The following is a 25,122-nucleotide window of genomic DNA, read 5'->3' as shown; positions in this document are numbered from 1 at the left end:
AGAAAAAGAAACATCTGCACCATTTTAGGAAATATATAGTGGCATGTAGAGTGATTAGAAATAAATGTTTATTGAACCAATACTCATGAGTTCTTGTTGTTGTTTGTTTGTTTTTGTTAACAGTACCAGTTCTACAACAACAAACAGCGGCAGATGTCATATTGGAGTTGTCCCCCAGGCCAAGGATACAGGAGGCGAGTCCTAGCAAAATAAAGGCTGAGTCAGCAACAGTCCTGACCGCCTCACCCCCAAGAGGTTCATGGAGGACAAGGCTTTTTTGGGTCAGCAATTAGACATTGATCTTTGGGGGGGGGTTGGGTCTTACCCCATGTTTAACCTAATTGTGACGTTTTTGCAGAGATCTTTACATCTAACTGGCTAAGATGTTTGGTGCAGTATTTCTCAATTAAAACATTTGAATGAAAATAAGTCATCTCATTGAATGACAACAAAGACTTTATTGAAGAATCCCTACTGTTGACCAATCACAGACGAAGGGGTGTACACTTCGGCTATCGACTTCGGCTATCGACTTCGACTTGCCACGAGAGAAAACATGTTGTGTGCGCGAACAGCCGACAAAACCCTCACCAAAGTCCAAAACAAACAAAAAGTCACAAAACGTTGTCATAATATATGTACAAACTCTTCCAAACAGTTTGGGCTGGGAAGCATGCTGTTTAGTGCATTCTCTCAGTTTCATAGACAGGATTGTTTAATTACTAGAAGATTGTACAGTTCTTTTAATTACTTGAGTATACTGTAGGTGCACTTTGTGGCATAGTACAATTTCAACACCTTTTTGCCTTTTTGTCATGCACAATGTTAAGGATTTGCAAATAAGGTAAATTCATCTGACTAGCTATAGTATAATCCATATTTAAATACAGGAATTCTTATAGGAGCATCCTGATCTTTTTGACAAAATAATAATAATTTATTAAGCAACTTATTAAGAAAAGATGGTAAAACACCTATGTGATGTACCTCTGGCTTGTAATCGCACATCAAAGCTATATTTGTCTGTGATTGGTCCCGTAGGGTGTGTGGCATAGTGGGTTCTCTCCCTCTCCGTCTGAGTCTTCCGTTATGCACTGCAACAACTGACATCACATCACCAGGAGACAAGAGACAGCAGATGCAATCATGTTGATTCCTGATCTGGAGACAGGTGAGTGGATGCCTCAGCCCTGTGGCTGAACTATACTATGTGCCTTGTAACCAGCTATGCTCTAATAACTCTTACAGCATTAACGGTGCGTGGGTAAAATCACTGGGGAAGCCAAAGCCAGGAAAAAAAAGCCATATTACAACCTATGTGTTGTGATAATTGCTTTGTTTGCCCGATAACCTGTTAATTTATATCCCTTGCCACCGTGATATATAGGCCTAAGGCAGAGACAATAAGAAGAATCAGTGGCAGAATAAATTCAACCACACCTTTGTTTCATCACAAAACCGTAGAGCAATGTCTGTTCGGTGGAGTCCACAAAGCATATTGCATGTAACAAACAGTTACATGACCTATAGCATGTACAATCAAGTTAATGTTTCCGACATTTTCGAAACTACTAAACAACTATTGATTTAGAACCACGGAGAGTTACCGCAAATCACAAAGAAAACAGGAGCTGCCTCCACTATTCCAGCACCATTTACACTTCAACATTTCAACATCATCAAATCATCTATGATTAGTCTAATACAGTGACAACTGAAAGATTCCAAAAACAATTTAGTCCAATCAACGTTAGCTAAATATCATGTGGCTGTCCATGGGACTGATTTGTGTGTGTGTGTGGGCGTAAGTAGAAAAAACATGTTGACTCCTTGTAGAGAAAAGCCAATGCAATCATCCTCTTTCATGTTGCCAAAACGGTCTATGACTCTGTCATACCGTACACACTTTTAGTTTTTGTTGTCCTAGGCTACCTGGCTAAAATGCTTGCTAGTAGTCTAACTTCCTTTCATGGGGAATGATGCGCCAGGCCAGCTAGTTAATATTAGCCTTCTAAGTCTAGCTACATGTTGAACTTCTATCCTCTCAGGCTAGAAGCACAATCTATGAATTTATGGTTGGTTCAGAATTGCCGTTATAATCAATTTTAGCTAGCTAAGCTAACTACCGGAGGACAACAACACAATGTGATGCAGCAATTCACGTTTTAGCTTTTGATATGATTGGTGTGAAGCCAAATCCAAACTGGCTTCCCTTGACACTTTTTGTTATTGTTGGGTGTTCCAGGACCATTCACACTCACTCAGTTTAGCTCAATGCTAAACTCGGGCTGCCCAGGGGTGCAGCGGTCTAAGGTAGTGCAACTCAGTGCTAGAGGCGTCACTACATATCCTGGTTCGATTCCAGGCTGTATCACAACCGGCCGTTATTGGGAGTCCCATAGGGCGGAGCACAATTGGCCCAGCGTTGTTTGGATTAGGGTTTGGCCGGGGTAGGCCGTCATTGTAAATAAGAATGTGTTCTTTAACTGACTTGCCTAGTTAACTAAAGGGTACATTTGACATTTTTATGGGAGGCCAAATGCTCGCGGGCTATTTTCTGTTGTTGACCACACCGCATCAGATAGATGGGCTACACAGAGGGGAGCTGTTTCATTCGCTCGGATGATTTCTCCGCTGAGATACGTTCAGCCTCTTGCAAATTGAAGAGAAATTATGAAACACAGAGAGACATTATTTTATGTTTTTTTTTTATAATAATTTTTTTACATTATTATTTAAGCCTGGCTTCCCTTGGCATCCATGAATACACGCCACTGTCTTAGAGACGTGCGTTTCTGTGGTTATCTATGCTTTGGCTATAAGATTTAACTTTCCTTTGTAGTCTTTAGATTGAAGGCGTTGCAGTATAGATTTTGCACTTCTTTGTGTTTACTTTTCCTCCTTTCTGCCTCTAACCCTTTTACAGAGGCTGAGTCACTGGCCTACTGGTGTTCTTCCATGCCGTCCATGGGAGGGGTGCGTCACTTGAGTGGGTTGAGTCACTGACGTGGTCTTCCTGTCTGGGTTGGCGCCCCCCCCCCCCCCCCCCTTGGGTTGTGCCATGGCGGAGATCGTTGTGGGCTATACTCGGCCTTGTCTTAGGACGGTAAGTTGGTGGTTGGAGACATCCCTCTAGTGGTGTGGGGGCTGTGCTTTGGCAAAGTGGGTGGGGTTATATCCTGCCTGTTTGGCCCTGTCCGGGGGTATCATCGGATGGGGCCACAGTGTCTTCTGATCCCTCCTGTCTCAGCCTCCAGTATTTATGCTGCAGTAGTTTATGTGTCGGGGGGCTAGGGTCAGTCTGTTACATCTGGAGTATTTCTCTTGTCTTATCCGGTGTCCTGTGTGTATTTAAATATGCTCTCTCTAATTCTCTCTTTCTCTCTTTCTGTCTTTCTCTCGGAGGACCTGAGCCCTAGGACCATGCCTCAGGACTACCTGGTATGATGACTCCTTGCTGTCCCCAGTCCACCTGGCCGTGCTGCTGCTCCAGTTTCAACTGTTCTGCCTGCGGCTATGGAACCCTGACCTGTTCACCGGACGTGCTTGTTGCACCCTCGACAACTACTATGATTATTATTATTTGACCATGCTGGTCATTTATGAACATTTTAACATTTTAACATTTTGACCATGTTCTGTTTTAATATCCACCCTGCACAGCCAGAAGAGGACTGGCCACCCCTCATAGCCTGGTTCCTCTCTAGGTTTCTTCCTAGGTTTTTGGCCTTTCTAGGGAGTTTTTCCTAGGGAGTTTTTCCTAGCCACCGTGCTTCTTTCACATGCTTTGCTTGCTGTTTGGGGTTTTAGGCTGGGTTTCTGTACAGCACTTTGAGAATATCAGCTGATGTACGAAGGGCTATATAAAAATAAATTTGATTTGATTTGATTTGATAAGTTGTACCCAACAAAGTTCTATAACTGTCTAGACTGCTCTTCAGTCTGAGGATAAAGAAATTTTTCTGAAAAGGTTGGACCACATTTTGAGCTTCTGCATCAATCTTCTTCATAAATCGTTCATTATTGTAAATGGGTCAGTGGTCAGCCCAATCGATAAGCCTCCAGAATGCACATATGGCTCTGCGTCTTTGTTGGACGATCTTGGGGTTAATGGTTGAATTACCCTCTAAGAAATCAAAAGAACTGCTTAACATGTGGTACAGTCCCAGTCAGTCGGTTCTTTTCAGTTAAATTTGTGCAGCTTTCTCAGAGGATCTGGCTGATCCTAACCATTAATCACCGCAGGGAAAAGGCTACTTTATCAAGCTGACACCCAGCTGCCCACTGATCTAAATGCATCGAACCAGCTGCAGCCAAAGGCCAGATCCTCACCATGTATAGTCTCGGCAGTGTGTGCCCTGATGCCCTGCTGGTGTGAACACATTCGTATATGAGTGACCATGAGCTGCTTAAGTATTTTTTTTGAAGTGATATCCATGCAAATTTGACTCTATCTGAGGGATACACAATTTATGGACACATGTCAACGTTTCCATATATTTTTTATTTATAATCGCATCTTTTTTAATCTTATTTATGGCCTTTATTGTACTTGCGCAGAGGGTCTAGATGGTTTGTGAACATGGAAGGATCTAGAAAGAGGGGTGAAGAAAAAAAGAGGCTAGTGATGGAAAGTTAATACATGAAGAAGTTTAATGTAATAAGTTGCAATCCATTTTCACTAGAACAGAATTACAGTATGAGTCACTAAAAGAGAAGCTGCTGCCTACATTCAGCTTTGATACCATTGGCCACTTTAATAAATTAATCACTAGTCACTTTAATAATGTTTACATATCTTGCATTACTCATCTCATATGTATATACTATATTTTATATTGTCTATTGCATCTTGCCTATGTCGCTCTGTCCATTGCTCATCCATATATTTATATGTATATATTCTTATTCCATTCCTTTACTTAGATTTGTGTGTATTAGGTCGTTGTTGTGGAATTGTTAGATTACTTGTTAGATACTGCTGCACTGTCGGAGCTAGAAGCACAAGCGTTTCGCTACTCTCACAATAACATCTGCTAACCATGTGCATGTGGCCAATAAAATGTGATTTGATTTGATACAGAAAGTAAACAATCATTAGAGTGTGTTGGGTAAATTACTGTTCTTTAAACAACAGTCGTTAGTTTCATTCCCATTGTTCTACGGGCTCCTCCTGCAACCTAATTATCTTTTGTTGAATTCAGCTAACTTAGCATGAGTGTCCTTGATACCAACGACATGATATAATCACGGCCTCTTCGCTGCCGTTCTCATTTTGAAACGTCAACCTACATGACGAAAACAATATTGGTGTTGGCTTTAAGCAGCCCACCTGCTATGTAATTTGCATTGACAATATGACACTGCTAGTCTTTGGTGTGTAGCATGACAAGTTATTGTACCTAATCAAATAATCAAACATCACCTGATTTGCTACTATCATTGTCTATAATTTTGTTTCAACACTATTTCTAGTGGGTACACTATGATTCATAGTGTAGATATTCTGCAGGCTCCTATCTTCTGAAACGATGGCCCTTGTGAGCTGCTGTTAAAATCTGCAGACAGTGACCGCAGGCTTAGCTCTTTAACCTTGATGGAGTGTTCCGGATCAACGGGATCAATGTGAATGCCTGCCAGGAATGGCTTCACATAAGACCGTCCTGACTTGTAGGTCAGGATACCTTTCCTTTAATCAGTATGTCCTTTATGTGGTACCACCCATTAGAAGAGAAGAAAAGGGGATACCCTGAAGGGTTCAACCCTACTCCTTTCAACAACTATATTCCCCAGCTGTAACAGGTACTGCTTCTCTCCATCTTACTGTGAGGTATGTTTCCTCCGACAGAGTAGCAAATGCACACATTTCTCACAAGTCAATGGTAGATTCAAGTCTATTTAATGTAGGATGTGAAAAAGTCTGCGGAGACCTGAACAACCAGAAACCATCAGACCAAAATAAACCCGTGTTGAATCTCGGAGGGAGATGAGCTGGGAAGGAAAGTAGGGTATGTTGCCCTTCCATTCACTCTGTCGGCTACAGGAGAGGAGGAGCAGACATCATCTGTTCACAGACCAAATAAAGCTGTTGGATATCAGTGGACAGACACATCAGGCCTGGGAGGAAGGGAACACAGACCCCGCGGTGACATCAGGAGAGGGACGGGAGACACCTGTCAGTGGTGCTATAGACTAATAATAGGAAACAGTGCTGTTAGAGAGTATTGTGACATGTCAATAGAGCGGGGATAGAGAAGGTCTGGAAAATAATCATGATTATTGCCATTGTGATGGGTGGAGTGATGGAGTCCAGAGCTCACGCATTACACTGGTCCAAATGATATGTTTCTCATGTGTAGCAAACAGACGGTACTCTCTCTTGCCGTCAATGTTTCGTTTTGAAGCTGTCCATTTGTGCGTTTCACAGATGAATGTGTGCAAGTGTCTGTATAGGAAATGTTTTGCTTTCTCGCTTTTCACTTTATTTCTCTATTGCAATGTTTGTCCTCATGTCACCTCATTTTAGTAGCTAGTTTCAGTTCACTTTGCCCTCTGATATTGAAACGGGCTGTGTTTACACAGGTAGCCCAATTCTGATATTTTTGCTACTAATTGGTCTTTTAACCAATCACATCAGATATTTTCACACCAGAGCTTTCTCGAAGCTGATCAAAAGACCAATTAGTGAAAAGCCTAAGAGGCCATTAAATCAGGGCTGGTTTGTTAGTCATCGGCTGCATTTTAGACAGGCAGCCCAATTCAGTTTTCTTTCTTCACTAATTGGTATTAGATCAGCTCTGAAAAAGATCAATTGTGAAAAGATTTGATGTGATTGGTGAAAAGACCAATTAGACTGTGTAAACGCAGTCATTGTGAATTACAGTGTCTGCCCAAGGTAGATCTGAATATAGAACTGCAGTTGTAGAAGAATGTTCAGGATGGCAGCCTAGTTCCCTTCAATGATATTTATTGCTGATGCGTTTCAGAGCAAAGCTCTTTGGTCAAAGCATTGTAATTATTCATGTGAAAAGGGGATTTCTTCCACACGATTTTTACAGAGCAGTCTGCTCATTGCTGAAGAAAAAAGAAATTCATGAAGCATCTCCTGTCCAGACTGAAGGAGACAGAAATTAGGTTAAGGTGAATCAGAGCCAATGTACTGTATGTCAGCTAGAGGAAGTTGAAGAGGATAGGAGAGCTCAGACTCAACTGAATATGGGGGGGGGGGGGGGGGGGGGGTTGTGTCTGTGAAGTCTGTGAAGTCTGTATTGGAAACTTTCAGGGCTTTGATGGTTGCCACGTCAACCAGCCAAGGGAAATCCATACATGATCTTTCTAAAGGTTAGCAAGAAGAGCATTTGAAAAGCAACTAAAATGAGTCCACCAACTTCAGCTGTATGTTTTCTGTTGTGCATTCATTTCATTTGTTGATAAGGGATATTTGTTTAACATAACAGTAACGTTATGAAGCCTGCCTCTGAGAGTGCATTTGCAGTTAATTAGGGGGGAATTGACATGTCATCTTACAGTTGTTGACACTGCCTAAATAGATTAGCTATGTGTTTACGCTGTGCAGATGTTGGTGTGCCAGTGGCATCAATAATGCAGGTTGACATTTATTGTCATGAATCTTGCCCTGGAGGCAGAACTGAGCGATTTCCACTAGATGGGTGAGCTGCTAAGTGAAACTTGGCTATATCGTAAAAATTCATTAAAAAAACATTGTTGTTTGGTCTTAATTTAAGGTTAGGCATTAGGGTTTTTGTATTTGTATTTATTATGGATCCCCATTCTACTCTTCCTGGGGTCCAGCACAATTAAATCAGTTTATACAATTTTAAAAACATTATAACACATTCACAGATTTCACAACACACTGTGTGGCCTCATTACTGCTTGCGTCAGTTACTTGATGTGAAATAGAGTTCCATGTAGTCATGACTTTATGTAGTACTGTGCACCTCCCATAGTCTGTTCTGGACTTGGGGACTGTGAAGAGACCTCTTGTGGCATGTCTTGTGGGGTATGCATGGGTGTTCAACATGTCAATACCTCTCATAAATACAAGTAGTGATGAAGTCAATCTCTACTCCACTTTCAGCCAGGAGAGATTGACATGCATAGTATTAATATTAGCTCTCTGTGTACATCCAAGGGCCAGCCGTGCTGCTCTGTTCTGAGCCAATTGTAATTTTCCTAAGTCCCTCTTTGTGGCACCTGACCACATGACTGAACAGTAGTCCAGGTGTGACAAAACTAGGGCCTGTAGGACCTGCCTTGTTGAAAGTGCTGTTAAGAAGGTAGAGCAGTGCTTTATTATAGACAGACTTATGGACAACTTGCTCAATTTCCACATGATTTATTACAATATGTAGTTGAGGTTTAGGGTTTAGTGAATGATTTGTCCCAAATAAAATGCTTTTAGTTTTAGAAATATTTAGGACTAACTTATTCCTTGCCACCCACTCTGACACTAACTTCAGCTCTTTGTTAAGTGTTGTAGTCATTTCAGTTGCTGTAGTAGCTGACACACTGGCTTTACTCAAAGCCAGCTACCCTGGGGAATTCCTGATTCTACCTGGATTATGTTGGAGAGGCTTCCATTAAAGAACCCCCTCTGTGTTCTGTTAGACAGGTAACTCTTTATCCACAAAATAACAGGGGGTGTAAAGCCATAACACATATGTTTTTCCAGCAGCTGAAGTCTAACAAAACAACCCCCACAATCTTTTTATCATCAGTTTCTCGCAGCCAATCATCAGTCATTTGTGTGCTGTGCTTCTTTAATGTCCTTCCCTATAAGCATGCTGAAAGTTTGATGTCAATTTGTTTTCCTTATAGCATTGTATCTGGTCAAACACCATTTTTTCCAAAAGTTTACTAAGGGGCTGATTGGTCAGTTATTTGAGGCAGTAAAGGGGGCTTTACTATTCTTGGGTAGCGGTATGACTTTTGCTTCCCTCAAGCCTGGGGCACACACTTACTAGTAAGCTTAAATTGAAAATATGGCAAATAGGAGTGGCAATATCGTCCACTAGTATTCTCAGTAGTTTTCCATCCAAGTTGTCAGACCCCGGTGGCTTGTCATTGTTGATAGACAACAATCATTGTTTCACCTCTTCCACACTCACTTTACGGAATTCAAAATTACAATGCTTGCCTTTCATAATTTGGTCAGATATACTTGGATGTGTAGTGTCAGCGTTTGTTGCTGGAATATCATGCCTAAGTATGCTAATCTTGCCAATAAAAAAAATCATTAAAGACTTTGCAATAGCAGTTGGTTTTGTGATGAATGAGCCATCTGATTCAATAAATGATGGAGCTGAGTTTGCCTTTTTCCCCAAAATGTCATTTAAGGTGTTGGGAAGCTTTTTACTATCATTCTTTATGTAATTTATCTTTGTTTCATAGTGTAGTTTCTTTTTCTTTTTATTTAGTTTAGTCTCATGATTTCTTAATTTGCAGTACGTTTGCCAATCAGTTGGGCTGCCAGACTTAATTGCCATACATTTTGCCTCATCCCTCTCAACCATACCATTTTTTAATTCCTCATAAATCCACTGGGATTTAACCGTTTTTACAGTCATTTTCTTAATGGGTGCCTGCTTACTAGTAACTGGAATAAGCTATTTTATAAATGTGTCAAGTGCAGCGTCTGGTTGCTCCTCATTACACACCACAGACCAACACATATTCTTTACATCGTCAACATAGGAATCACTACAACACGTATTGTATGGCATCTTATGTACAATATTAGGCCGAGCCTTTGGAACTTTGGTTTTCCTAGATATGGCTACTATATTGTGATCACAACATCCGATGGATTTGTATACTGCTTTCAAGGTAATTTCTGCAGCATTAGTAAAGATGTGATCAATACATGTTGATGATTTCATTCCTGTGATGTTTGTAACTACCCTGGTAGGCTGACTGACAACCTGAACCAGGTTGCAGGCACTGCTTATAGTTTGAAGCTTTTTCTTGAGTGCGCAGCATGATGAAAGCCAGTCAATATTTAAATCATCCAGAAAATGTATCTCTCTGTTGATGTCACATACTGTACATTATCAAGCATTTCACACATGTTATCCTGATACTGACTGTTAGCACTTGGTGGTCTATAGCAGCTTCCCACCAGAATGGGCTTTAGGTGAGGCAGATGAACCTGTAGCCATAATACTTCAACAGTATTTAACATGAGATCCTCTCTAATCTTTACAGGAATGTGGTTCTGAATATAAACAGAAAACCTCCACCACTGGCATTCTCTATGTTTTCTGTAAATGTTATGACCTGGTATTGCTACCGCTGTATCATCAAAGGTATTATCTAAGTGAGTTTCAGAGATAGTCAGAATATGAATGTCATTTGTTGCTAGAAAATTATTGAATTCATGAACCTTGTTTCTTAAGCTACATATGTTAACATGGGCTATTTAAAGCACTTTTCTTCTGGGATGTTTGCTTGTTTTCATTGCTTTACTGGGAGGCTTAGCAGAAGTAGATATGCTCATGTTATTTATGTTAGTTCAGGTTGAGCTGCACACAGTGGACTTCCTCCTAGGGCACACCGGCTCAGTGCTAACAGTATAAATCTGGTTCATAGGACATGATTACTGCAGACAATAGCTGTAGGATCAGCAGAGGCATTAAGGGCAGTTAGAAGGACATAAATTAGGTTACTTACATTGTCTGCCGAGGCCCCTGATGTAATGTACATTTGCTGAAGCATCATGACAACTCTGCGTTGGAATGGTAGGAATTAGCTGAGCTGGGCTTGAGTCATTGATAAGTTATTGTCTCAACGCAGCCGTTTAATGCTGTGAAATGATCCAGGATCCCATCCTCCTTACAAAACGTGTTTTGTTTCCAAAAGGTATCAAAATTGTCAACAAAAGTTACACCCATTGAGCTGCAATAATCACATAGCCAGTTGTGAAGGGAAAGAATCCTGCTAAAGCATTCAGTGCCATCATTCAGAGAGGGCACAGGGCCAGATATGAGGAGTCTTTTGTTAGTGTCTAGCAGAGAGTCAATCAGCTCTTAAAAATTCACTTTCAACTGTTCAGAGCTGCCCTTTATAATGTCATTAAAACCCACATGGACTAGGATAGAATCGATTTCCACGTCATGACGTAGTACATTCGGGAGCAGCTTAGTAGTGTTATTTACTCGAGCTCCGGGACATTGTTTTTGCACTAGGAACGGTCACATTTCTTACCGTGGAGCTGCTTAAAATCACCGCTGGCGAGAAGGACGAGGAAATCTGCCCACTCACATGCTTCAAAGGATTCGGAGAACCCTTTATGGACAGGCGAGAGGCTGGATAACTTGAGCTCGTTGCTCCCGGCACCTGGTGCCATTAGGGTTAGCAGTGTGGTTAGGGTTAGTCATTAGGGTTAGCAGTGTGGTTAGGGTTAGTCATTAGGGTTAGCAGTGTGGTTAGGGTTAGTCATTAGGGTTAGCAGTGTGGTTAGGGTTAGTCATTAGGGTTAGCAGTGTGGTTAGGGTTAGTCATTAGGGTTAGCAGTGTGGTTAGGGTTAGTCATTAGGGTTAGCAGTGTGGTTAGGGTTAGTCATTAGGGTTAGCAGTGTGGTTAGGGTTAGTCATTAGGGTTAGCAGTGTGGTTAGGGTTAGTCATTAGGGTTAGCAGTGTGGTTAGGGTTAGTCATTAGAGTTAGCAGTGTGGTTAGGGTTAGTCATTAGGGTTAACAGTGTGGTTAGGGTTAGTCATTAGGGTTAGCAGTGGGGTTAGGGTTAGTCATTAGGGTTAGCAGTGTGGTTAGAGTTAGTCATTAGGGTTAGCAGTGTGGTTAGGGTTAGTCATTAGGGTTAGCAGTGTGGTTAGGGTTAGTCATTAGGGTTAGCAGTGTGGTTAGAGTTAGTCATTAGGGTTAGCAGTGTGGTTAGGGTTAGTCATTAGGGTTAGCAGTGTGGTTAGGGTTAGTCATTAGGGTTAGCAGTGTGGTTAGGGTTAGTCATTAGGGTTAGCAGTGTGGTTAGGGTTAGTCATTAGGGTTAACAGTGTGGTTAGGGTTAGTCATTAGGGTTAGCAGTGTGGTTAGGGTTAGTCATTAGGGTTAGCAGTGTGGTTAAGGTTAGTCATTAGGGTTAGCAGTGTGGTTAGGGTTAGTCATTAGGGTTAGCAGTGTGGTTAGGGTTAGATTTAAAATCAGATTTTATTACTTTGTGGCTGTGCCAGCTAGTGACCACCCTGCAGAGCTGCCTCCAGAACAACATTCATGACAGTAAATGCCAACCTGCATCAATAATGTGCAAGCCATAAGTCATAAGCCATGCTATGCCTGAAGTCAGAGGTCTCATTCATGTATAGTACTTACTGAAGCCGTGAGTGAGAAAAGTCTAGGGGAGATGATGTTATATTTCTCAAGTGTTGATGAGATTAGATACGTACGAAAATAAATGACAACTTTGGCCGTGTGCCATGGAAGTGCTGTGAGGGAGTCTGAGGTCAGTCAGAGGGATAACACCACAAACCTGTTTCGGAGACATACTCTCCTAATTAAAAAAGTTTGTTATCTCCACAGGGATGCTAGGAGAAGGACGTTATGAGGACGACCAGGCAGGAAAACACTGATAATACGCGTGTCACTGAGTGTTAGCAGGTTGTAAACAGAGTGGACTAGAGCCAAATGCAATCAAAGTAAATCTGTTTATGAAAAGTACCAGATAAAAAGGTTATTCAGACTAAAGACAGATCCCATTGGATCTTTTATTGCCATTATTGTGTGATACACCCACTTCAAAATAAATCCACTTTTAAAAAAAAACGATTGAGGAAATAGAAACGTCAGACAACTTATTTCTTTACACACAGTTCTGTGTGTTACCACCACGATCCCCTTTCTTTGATACTCAACATCACACAAAGAGATCCCCTGGATATTGAAATTACACATCACTGGATATGATACTTAACCTGAGAGGTTTGATGCATACACAGCTGTTAACCAATCTGTTCATCAATGGATAATGTAATCCAAATGTAATGCCATGTTTTCCACTGCTTCATAGTTGCAGACTGGATCCAATTGAATGGGGTTGTTGAGTATATCGCGTAACATCAATTTACCACCATTCAGCTCAAGTGCAAACCTGATAATTGCACTGGTGTTTCAGGCCTCGGCTTTTAGCAGAATGTTTTAATAAGCACAATTTTGAATCACACTGGTTTAGATTTAATTAGCGCGGTCCTGTGCCCCACCCGCCACTTCCTGTATCTCAATTTAGCTCAGTGCTCCTGACAAATCTACACAAAACTGACATCGCTTGAACTTTAATATTTAGAAAATGTCGCTAATGCCAGCCAAGCAGGTAAAATATACAGGATAATAATGTGAATCTTGTGAATCTGTGTTTAATGAAGCATTCCCAATAACCAGTGGAAATACATATTTGATTAACCAACAAATAATCAGGAAATGATACTGACTGTTATTGACTGACTGGTTCTGACTGTTATTCTGTTGGTCTACTTATAGGGGCAACACCATGACAACACCACGACAACACTATTTAGAGTGTGCGTGTGAAAGCATGTGTGCGTATTAACATGGATTAATATAAAAAGTAGTCAGCTGGAAAGTGAATTATCATAAACCTTTCAAATAGAATCTTTAGCCTAAAGAATGATTTCCATGGTATTAAAAGGGGTGACATCACTTAATAAAAGCAGAAGGGAAACTCAACAGACAGTAAGAAGCCCCTTGACTCCCTCTTCTTTTTCCAATCTTACAACTCTTCTCCTCTAGTAATAATCTCCCTCGTTCTTTTAACTGCTCAGTCCACTGAGTAGGATCCTGTGGAGACGGACTGAAGTCCATCATGCAATTCACAACCCCATGTTACACCCCCCCCCCCCCCCCCCCGCCAGGGGACCAGTAGAGTGAGTCATCTCCATCTCTATTTTTAATTCCTCATTGACTCACCTTCTCAAATCACCGGAGAAACAACACAAAAACTAGGGATTTTTGAAGACCCATTATCTTTACAACATAGTACACTGCAGTTACTGATCAACTGCCTAGTAGTCACCTTCCTTCCCTCAGTCCCACTCATGCAGCTGCGCACAAACCTGTATTCGTTGCAACTGTATATCAGTTGATACAATTGGATTATAAAGCAGTGGGAATAGACAAGAACATTACATTGTTTAGAGGTGAAGAATGAAATAAGTGATTTTGATTGATGACCGCTCTTACCTACATATGACATATCTTCAGTTTGATTAATCACACCCAAGAGTTTTTCTGCTCTTCCAGAATATTGGAACCTCAAATTGTTTCACAGATTACAGGAGCGTGGAGTGGCTTAGTCCTTGTATTAATATTTATGTTCACATAAATCTCTGAGAGCTGTTGTTTGACCTCATCTCAATGAATCATACATAATGGATGCTGGATTGCTAGATGCCATTATATGAAGGGACATTTAGTTCTGCTGCTGTTTCCTTTGAGGAGGACTCTGGCTGTGTGACTGGGTGTAATATAATGTTTATCAAAGCAGCACGATTAAAGGCACGTGACCACTGTTTGTCGTCTTTCATATTCCTCTGCACACTGTCTGAAACAGAATACACCTGGGGACACAGATCCCCTGTAATACACTAAATCCCTTGTAATACACTAAATCCAGTATAATACACTAAATTCCTTGTAATAGACTAAATCCATTGTAATACACTAAATCCCTTGTAATACACTAAATTCCTTGTAATAGACTAAATCCATTGTAATACACTAAATCCATTGTAATACACTAAATCCATTGTAATACACTAAATCCCTTGTAATACACTAAATCCATTGTAATACACTAAATTCCTTGTAATAGACTAAATCCATTGTAATACACTAAATCCATTGTAATACACTAAATTCCTTGTAATAGACTAAATCCATTGTAATACACTAAATCCATTGTAACACACTAAATCCATTGTAATACACTAAATCCCCTCTAATAGATTAAATCCCTTGTAATACACTAAATCCCCTCTAATAGATTAAATCCCTTGTAATAGACTAAATCCCTAGTAATACACTAAATCCCCTCTAATAGACTAAATCCCTTGTAATACACTAAATCCCTTGTAATAGATGAAGTCCCCTCTAATAGACTAAATCCCTTGTAATAGACTAAATCCCTTGTAATAGATGAAGTCCCCTCTAATAGACTAAATCCCTTGTAATAGACTAAATCCCTTGTAATAGATGAAGTCCCCTCTAATAGACTAAATCCCTTGTAATACACTAAATCCCTTGTAATAGATGAAGTCCCCTCTAATAGACTAAATCCCTTGTAATAGACAAGTGAACAAATCCAGTTCCACCTGTGGGAAGGAGGCATGGAGAGCTGGTGAGTGTAGAGAGATGTTGAATGCTGATGAGGCCCACCCTGTGGAAGTAGAGCCATTTGAATGTGTTTTCAATACACTCCTGTTTATCTACAGTAGTAAGTGTAACATCCAGTGGTATTTTTGCAATAGCCCTGTGTGATTTGCAATTACCGGATAGGAAAGATTGTGTCACAAATGCTCATAGACAGTGTCTTGAATTACTACTAGTCCTCACTGGACAAATATTTTGAAAGGTTTAGCTTATTAAGATAATTTAATTGTTCGGCACTTGAGTTTTTAAAAGAAATGCACACGTTAGTTGTTTACTAAGAAAACATAACTTCTAAGAACTGCTATTTCAACAGCTAAACCGCAAGTTATAACACTATAATAAGATTAGTGATACATCAATCAGGACAGTTATATAATAAAGAGGACAGTTGTCATGTACATTCGCTTGGCATTTGAATAAGGGGGTAAGTGTATACAATGCCTGTAGTGCTCAGACCTGTGAAGTGCATTACTGTAGGCTGAGGAGCAGAATAACACCAGCCAGGTCTCCTTAAGAAAACCTCTCCTTGCCTTCCTCAAGAGAGTAGCTCCAGCTAGCCCTGCTCTGAAAGCCTCCTCTGATGATTCCGGAATCTGCCCTTGAGTTCACGAGCAGCATCACTAAAAAGCTATTGCTTCACCTCCTGCTCTCCATTTTTCATTCTCTCTCTATTTTTTATTTTTCATTCTCTCTCTCTCTATTTTTCATTCTCTCTCTCTGTCTATCTCTCTCTCTATTTGTAATTATCTCTCTCTGTCTCTGTCTCTCTGTTTCTCTCCTCTCTCTCTCTCTCTCTCTCTCTCTCTGTTTCTCTCTCTCTCTCGATGTGCTCTTCTTGAGGAGCAAAAATAGGAAAGAAAGAAGCCCTGCACTGACTGAGAGGGTGGTTCTAAACTATAAGATGTTACAGTTGTAGAATTCATATATAACAGTGTAATGCTACATGTAATAGTATTATAAATAGATCATGTGCGCACATACACATGCGTTCATGGTCCATTTTTGTGTTCAAACATTTCTATTGGAATGGTCATGTCTGAACATTGCGCAAGCACTTTTCTTTTCTCAAAGGCATTGTCTGTCCCATGTAATAGTTCCAGAGAATTAAAGCCAGATGCAAAGAAGGAGATTCAATAACAAGGTGCTGTCTGAACCCTCTATTGAACTAAAAGGTTTGTGTTGTGCAGACTGCAGAGTCATTGCTCACGTTACTGAGTACAGAACAGTGGAGGCTCCTCAGAGGAAGGGGAGGACCATTTAAAAAGTTATCCTTTTTAGAAAAAACTATACTAAATATATTCACATATCACCAAATAATTGATTAAAACACACTTTTTTGCAATGAAGGTCTACAGTAGCCTCAACAGCACTCTGTAGAGTAGCACCATGGTGTAGCCAGAGGACAGCTAGCTTCTGTCCTCCTCTGGGTACATTGACTTCAATACAAAACCTAGGAGGCTCATGGTTCTCACCCCCTTCCATAGACTTACACAGTAATTATGAAAACTTCCAGAGGATGTCCTCCAACCTATCAGAGCTCTTGCAGCATGAACTGACATGTTGTCCACCCAATCAAAGGATCAGGGAATTAATCTATACTGAAAGCATAAGCTACAGCTAGCTAGCACTGCAGTGCATACAATGTGGTGAGTAGTTGACTCAGAGAGCAAAAGACAATAGTTTATCCGTTTTGAACAAATTCCTTTCTTCCAAATTGAAGGAGAAGCAAGAGAGAGCTAAAGAGAGAGAGAGAGAGAGATTGTCATTTGTTTTCACTTACTTAGCTAGCAAATGCAGCTAGCTACTTTAGCTATGTTAGCTAGCTGGCTATGACTATCCAACACAATACTGGAACTCTTCCAAGTCAAGGTAAGCTTTTGGTTTTACAAATGTATTTGCACCGGGGCTAAACTGCTTGCTGACTGTACACTGTAACGATTCTGCATGATTGTAGTGGGTTCTAGTGGGTACTAACACGTTAGTTATATTAGCTATGACATTACTTTAGCTAACATGGTATAAACGATGTAGGCTGTGTAAAGCAGTTATAATATTGTTTTGCTTGGAAAGGTTTTATCGCCTGATCACATACAGCTGATGTGTTGTGAATTGAAGCGATACTGTTGAAAAGCATTTCTTAAAATGGATGCAAACAGAACGAAACAGGGATTAACATACTTGAATTTGTCCAATAGAAACTTTCATTTTTAACAGTTGGATTAATGATTAAATCCTAGATCAGCTAGATGCAGGCAAGAGTGTGCAACCTGGTATTGAATGTGTCACTCTGTCCATGTGTCACTTTCTGTCACCTCAAATCTTTCTCTCAACCTGTGTGCACCTACATTGTAAACTTTCATTCATAGGCTAGGTTGTAGCAACCTCATGATGGGTTTAGGGAACATTAGAGTATCATGTAGTAGCCTAAACCTGTCGCTGTTACATTGAGCTGGGTGAATGGAATATGAATGAAAGTCATCCAATATGCTGTAATAGAAAAAAGGCCATGCTCATAAAAAAATAGAATCTTCCTCCCTCATCTTAAACGGCACCATCCGCCACTGGTACAGAAGTAGGATGCTGTGATGAATCATATCTGAGGATGCAGTCTGTTTGATCCATAATAACACAAATAAGAATATGAACACTAAAACTGAAGCAATGGAAACATTTGCTTTTAAAAGGTGCTATTGTATCCACAAAGCTGTCAATTCGAGGTAATAAATAAGTATACATTTAATCTGCCCCACTTTCGCAGGTATACAAGGTAAAGAGAGGTATTTGTTGACAACAAGAGCCACACAAATCAATATTACCTACTGTAAACAACACAACCAATTGGGAAATATAGAGCATGCTGCTTTATCATAGCGTGTGATTGTGTGATTGTGAAAAGTGTGTGATTGTGTGCGTGCACGTGCTTTTGTTTGTGCGTGCGTGGTCGGTGGTTGTGGAAAAACAACTGGCTCCCAAAATGTGGAAAAGCAACTGGCTCCTAAATGTAAAAGATAGAATAAAACATGAATTCTGCACAAAGATGATTACAATCAATAAAACTATGTATGCAGTACAGTAGCTATTTATTCAACTTTATACTGAAGCCCAAACGACAAGACTTGGTGATGTGATGCAGCAGCCCACCATGATAGCCTGTATCATCAATAGTCACCTGAGTCATCAATAGTCATCTGAGTCATCAATACAGTCATCTGAGTCATCAATACAATCATCTGAGTCATCAATACAATCATCTGGGTCATCAATACAATCATCTGAGTCATCAATACTGTCATCTGAGTCATCAATACAATCATCTGAGTCATCAATACAATCATATGAGTCATCAATACAATCATCTGAGGTATCAATAGTCATCTGAGTCATCAATACAATCACCTGAGTCATCAATACAATCATCTGAGGTATCAATAGTCATCTGAGTCATCAATACAATCACCTGAGTCATCAATACAATCATCTGAGTCATCAATAGTCATCTGAGTCATCAATACAGTCATCTGAGTCATCAATACAGTCATCTGAGTCATCAATAGTCACCTGAGTCATCAATAGTCATCTGAGTCATCAATACAATCATCTAAGTCATCAATACAATCATCTGAGTCATCAATACAGTCATCTGAGTCATCAATACAATCGTCTGAGTTATCAATACAATCATATGAGTCATCAATACAATCATCTGAGGTATCAATAGTCATCTGAGTCATCAATACAATCACCTGAGTCATCAATACAATCATCTGAGTCATCAATACAATCATCTGAGTTATTAATACAGACATCTGAGTTATCAATACAGACATCTGAGTTATCAATACAGACATCTGAGTTATCAATACAGTCATCTGAGTTATCAATACAGTCATCTGAGTTATCAATACAGTCATCTGAGTTATCAATACAGTCATCTGAGTTATCAATACAGTCATCGGAGGTATCAATACAGTCATCAGCGTTATCAATAGTCATCTGAGTCATCAATACAGTCATCTGAGGTATCAATAGTCATCTGAGTCATCAATACAATCATCTGAGGTATCAATAGTCGTCTGAGTCATCAATACAATCATCTGAGTTATCAATGCAGACATCTGAGTTATCAATACAGTCATCGGAGGTATCAATACAGACACCTGAGTTATCAATACAGACATCTGAGGTATCAATACAGACATCTGAGATCTTTTTGGCCTTCCTGTGACATCGGGTGCTGTAGGTGTCCTGGAGGGCAGGTAGTTTGCCCCCAATGATGCATTGGGCAGACCGCACCACCCTCTGGAGAGCCCTGCGGTTGCGGGCGGTGGCAGTTGCCGTACCAGGCGGTGATACAGCCCGACAAACATGTGCTTAATAAAGGGTGACATGTTGTGCTGAAGGATGACATATGCTCTAAAGTGATGTCATGTTACTCACATTTCACCCAATCAAGTTCCCAGACTCTTACGCCCAAATGCACGGAAGGTCTGGTGGACCAACACATTACACTTGGCCTTCATTCGTTAGGGTTAGGTTTAAAATCACATTTAAAGAAGATCTATTGTGGAAATGGGCAGGGTTTAGCAATAATTCAGACTTTTTGACTGTGTTAAATAGTGACAATGACAAATACTTTACTCAGGTCACTCCTACAGAATGTAATGGTCAATCCCACTAAGGCCAACTTTGAATGGTTGATATCCCAGTATTATATGTGCTGTGTGACCAATAGCCTGGGGACGACGTTACACCAAGAAACACTTACCTGGATGAAAGCCCCCAACACAAGGACATTTTCTTCTGGAATCAAGATACATGTTTCTCAGTACACAAACACACACACAACAAAAGTGAGCCATACCGCATGGTGCTGGGCCCAGTCAGTTCTTTGACACATTCACCCACTCCCCCCGCTGAAAGATCAGCCACAACATGTTGCCACCATTGTAACAGGTAGTAATCAAGCCCTGGTCTCCAGAATGGGAACAGAAGAGGAATACCTGGTGTGGTATTCTCAGGTACTGTAGGACTACTCCAAATCATCTTGGCTCTGACACACACACACACACAAACAGAGAGACACACACACACACACACACACACACACACACACACACACACACACACACACACACACACACACACACACACACACACACACACACACACACACACACACATACACACAAATACACACACACACACACAAATACACACAAATACACACACACAGATACACACACACACACACACAAAAACACAAGCTTTGCAGGTCCATCAATCCATCTAAACATTTCTCACACCCAAGCAACCTGTGGATCATGAGAGAACCTTCATAAATCAGCAGAATGTTATTAATAACCTATTTATTGAAACTTTATGTAGTGTCCTGTAATACTTAGTTTGAAGTGAGACACCTTCGGTCATTCATAACACATCCATAAAGACTCTATATCACATGAGGCTGTTCTTTATTTAAAGTTAGACCCCTTTGGTCATTCATAATACATACATAAATGCCTTATATCTGGCGCTGTACTTACTATAAGGTTAGACCCCTTTGGTCATTCATAACGTATACATAAAGGCTCCTCTACCAAGATGCATGACAGGGTTATAAATGCTTTGTGAAGCTTCAATTTAATATGATTTATAAGGCCTTTATTAAGCTGTGCTTATGCCACCCTTTATAAAGCACAATGTTTGTCATATTTGACATAGTGAGTTATGTCACGTTTGACACATTTGCCACATTTATGAACCACTTATAAAGCATGACAAACGGTTATAGATGATTTGTAACACATTTGTGTAGTGTTTATGAAGGCTTTATGAAGCCTTTATAAGCTGCATGTCATTTAAAGTAGGACCGAGTTATCAACACAGACATCAGAGTTATTAATACAGACATCAGAGTTATCAATACAGACATCAGAGTTATCAACATAGACATCAGAGTTATCAATACAGACAGAGTTATCAACATAGACATCAGAGTTATCAATACAGACATCAGAGTTATCAATACAGACATCAGAGTTATCAACACAGACATCAGAGTTATCAACACAGACATCAGAGTTATCAATACAGACATCAGAGTTATCAATACAGACATCAGAGTTATCAATACAGACATCAGAGTTATCAACACAGACATCAGAGTTACCAACACAGACAGAGTTATCAACACAGACATCATAGTTAGGAAGACATCTGACATCACAGTTCGAAAACATACGGACAATGATTCACTGTAGATCAGGGGTTTAGTTACAGTATATCACTCAAGTCCACACGTGTGTGTGTGCGTGTGAGTGCATGTGCTTGTGTGAATACGCGTACACTGGGTGATGAATTGCGACTCATAGTGTTGCTGCCATATGTGTCGCTTGTTAATGATGCCCTCCAGCGTTACAGACTTCTGTACAGTTTCTTTTTTAACAAAGAACAAATTCCATTGATGGCCTTACTTTAACTATATATCTGACAAGCTGTGAGTAATTAGCACTAGTGTTTAGTTTACTGAAAGTTAAATACAGTACTTATAAATCCATTTAAAACAATCTCCTGATAATCTAGAGGTTATTCAGGCAATATGTATGACTACCTCAGGTTTGTGCCATTAGCAACAGCTAATGGAGACTCATCATGGTGCTGCAAAGCGTTTAAGCAGATGGCCTATCAGCCTTCAAACTCTGACACATGAACAACACCCATGATAACACGGCAGTCACGCCACAGGGCTCGCAGCGAGACGGGAGAAGCAACCCCAACTGTTCTCACTCTGTATGACAAACACTATAGCTGAATGTGTTAAAGGGATGGATCAGCCAAATTCAAAATTATAATGTGACACATTTCTGTGGACAAGGTATGACCACAATCCATGCTTTGGTTTAGTTTCTCTGTTTCCACATGGTCATGGGATCGATGTTGGCATTTTTGGCGCATCGTGTCAAAATCATTTGAAAGTCTCTCTAATTGATTGAGAATCTCAAGGAAGTCACTTATAGATGATTTTAACATAATGTGCGAGAAATGCTAATATCGATCCCATGACTTGAATAGGATTTGTGCCACAAAAACAGTCCCAGGGAAACTAAACCAATGCATGGGTTGTCCCTAGACTTCTTCTTACAGGGTGAAGAATCCAATATGTAATTTTGTAATTTGAGTGACCTATCCTTTTAATTGAGAGTTCATGACCTGTATGAGGTCTTTAGGGGTGGCAGGTAGCCTAGTGGTTAGAGCGTTGGGCCAGTAACCAGCAGGTAGCCTAGTGGTTAGAGCGTTGGGCCAGTAACCAGCAGGTAGCCTAGTGGTTAGAGCGTTGGGCCAGTAACCAGCAGGTAGCCTAGTGGTTAGAGCGTTGGGCCAGTAACCAGCAGGTAGCCTAGTGGTTAGAGCGTTGGGCCAGTAACCAGCAGGTAGCCTAGTGGTTAGAGCATTGGGCCAGTAACCAGCAGGTAGCCTAGTGGTTAGAGCGTTGGGCCAGTAACCAGCAGGTAGCCTAGTGGTTAAAGCGTTGGGCCAGTAACCAGCAGGTAGCCTAGTGGTTAAAGCGTTGGGCCAGTAACCAGCAGGTAGCCTAGTGGTTAGAGCGTTGGGCCAGTAACCAGCAGGTAGCCTAGTGGTTAGAGCGTTGGGCCAGTAACCAGCAGGTAGCCTAGTGGTTAGAGCGTTGGGCCAGTAACCAGCAGGTAGCCTAGTGGTTAAAGCGTTGGGCCAGTAACCAGCAGGTAGCCTAGTGGTTAGAGCGTTGGGCCAGTAACCAGCAGGTAGCCTAGTGGTTAGAGCGTTGGGCCAGTAACCAGCAGGTAGCCTAGTGGTTAGAGCGTTGGGCCAGTAACCAGCAGGTAGCCTAGTGGTTAAAGCGTTGGGCCAGTAACCGAAAGGTTGCTGGATTGAATCCCCGAGCTGATAAGGTAAAAATCTGTCGTTCTGCCCATGAACAAGGCAGTTAACCCACTGTTCCTCGGTAGGCTGTCATTGTAAATAAGAATTTGTTCTTAACTGACTTGCCTAGTTAAATAAAGGTTACATTTTTAAAAACGAGAGACTGTCATATAACGACAGAAATGCTTGAACAGATGGGTGAGCAGAATAAGTTATTTTGGTGCAAAGATGATGACATTATGTCTTCAGAGAAAGAAGGTGAGTCAGTTTATTTCATAGATATTAGATCATTATCTGCATGCATAGCAGAGCTGAATGGTACATTTGTACTGCCTGCTTTAAAACGAGTGCCCATTTCCAATCAATTCCCTGTTTAATTACTATATTGATCCAAGAACAATCAACTACAAGGAATCAATTTCCCTTGACTGCAACTACCTGAACAATAAATCAGAAAAAGTCTTCATCCATTCATAGTTTTCCATCAAATGGAAGGTAGCCTAGCGATTAAGGGCATTGACCCAGTAACCAAATCAAATCAAGCTTTAGTTATATAGCAGCACATTTCAGACATGAATGCAACTCAATGCACTTCACAGGGGAAAAAAACTAAAAAACAATATAAATAAAAACTGAAATATTTACTACACATAAAAAACATGAGATGATAAAAAAACAAAATAATAAAAATAAAACTAAAAGAATCAACAAAAGCACACTAAAGAAAAGCAAAGCTAAAAAGGTTTTAAGATCTATTTGAAATATGTCCACAGTTTCGGCCCCCCTCAGGTTCTCTGGCAGGCTCTTCCTGAGGCTGGGGGCATAGTAACTAAAGGCTGGGGGCATAGTAACTAAAGGCTGGGGGCATAGTAACTAAAGGCTGGGGGCATAGTAACTAAAGGCTGGGGGCATAGTAACTAAAGGCTGTCTCTCCATGCCTCTTGGTCCCCCTCAGGTTCTCTGGCAGGCTATTCCAGGGGCTGGGGGCATAGTAACTAAAGGCTGGGGGCATAGTAACTAAAGGCTGGGGGCATAGTAACTAAAGGCTGTCTCTCCATGCCTCTTGGTCCCCCTCAGGTTCTCTGGCAGGCTATTCCAGAGGCTGGGGGCATAGTAACTAAAGGCTGCTTCTCCATGCCTCTTGGTCCCCCTCAGGTTCTCTGGCAGGCTATTCCAGAGGCTGGGGGCATAGTAACTAAAGGCTGCTTCTCCATGCCTCTTGGTCCCCCCTCAGGTTCTCTGGCAGGCTATTCCAGAGGCTGGGGGCATAGTAACTAAAGGCTGTCTCTCCATGCCTCTTGGTCCCCCTCAGGTTCTCTGGTAGGCTATTCCAGAGGCTGGGGTCATAGTAACTAAAGGCTGCCTCTCCATGCCTCTCGGTCCTAGGCTTTGGGATAGTTAAAAGGCCAGTGCCAGAGGACCTGAGGAACCTACTGGGTACATAACTTAAAAGCATGTCTGCCATGTTTAGGGTTGCATAATTGTGGATTGATATAAAAACCAATAGAAGAATCTTAAAATGATTTCTAAAACTCACAGGCAGCCAGTGCAGAGACCTTAAAAGCGGTGTAATGTGTGCTCTCTGTCTGGTCTTGGTCAGTACCCGTGCTGCAGCATTCTGGATGTTTTGTAGTTGGCTTTCTTGGGTAGACCAGACAGGAGAGTATTACAGTAGTCAAGCCTGCTTGTAACAATAGCATGGATGGGAGAGAGAGAGAAATGGCCACACCTTGGAAATGTTCCTCCAGTGGTAAAAATATATTTTGGTCACATTCCTAATGTGTGATTCGAAATTGAGTTCAGAATA

The sequence above is a fragment of the Salmo salar genome, chromosome 04 (genome assembly GCF_965601325.2).
Source record: "Salmo salar chromosome 04, fSalSal1, whole genome shotgun sequence".
NCBI lineage: Eukaryota > Metazoa > Chordata > Actinopteri > Salmoniformes > Salmonidae > Salmo > Salmo salar.
The sequence above is the reverse complement of the archived record's forward strand: the minus strand, read 5'-3'. Positions refer to the sequence as shown.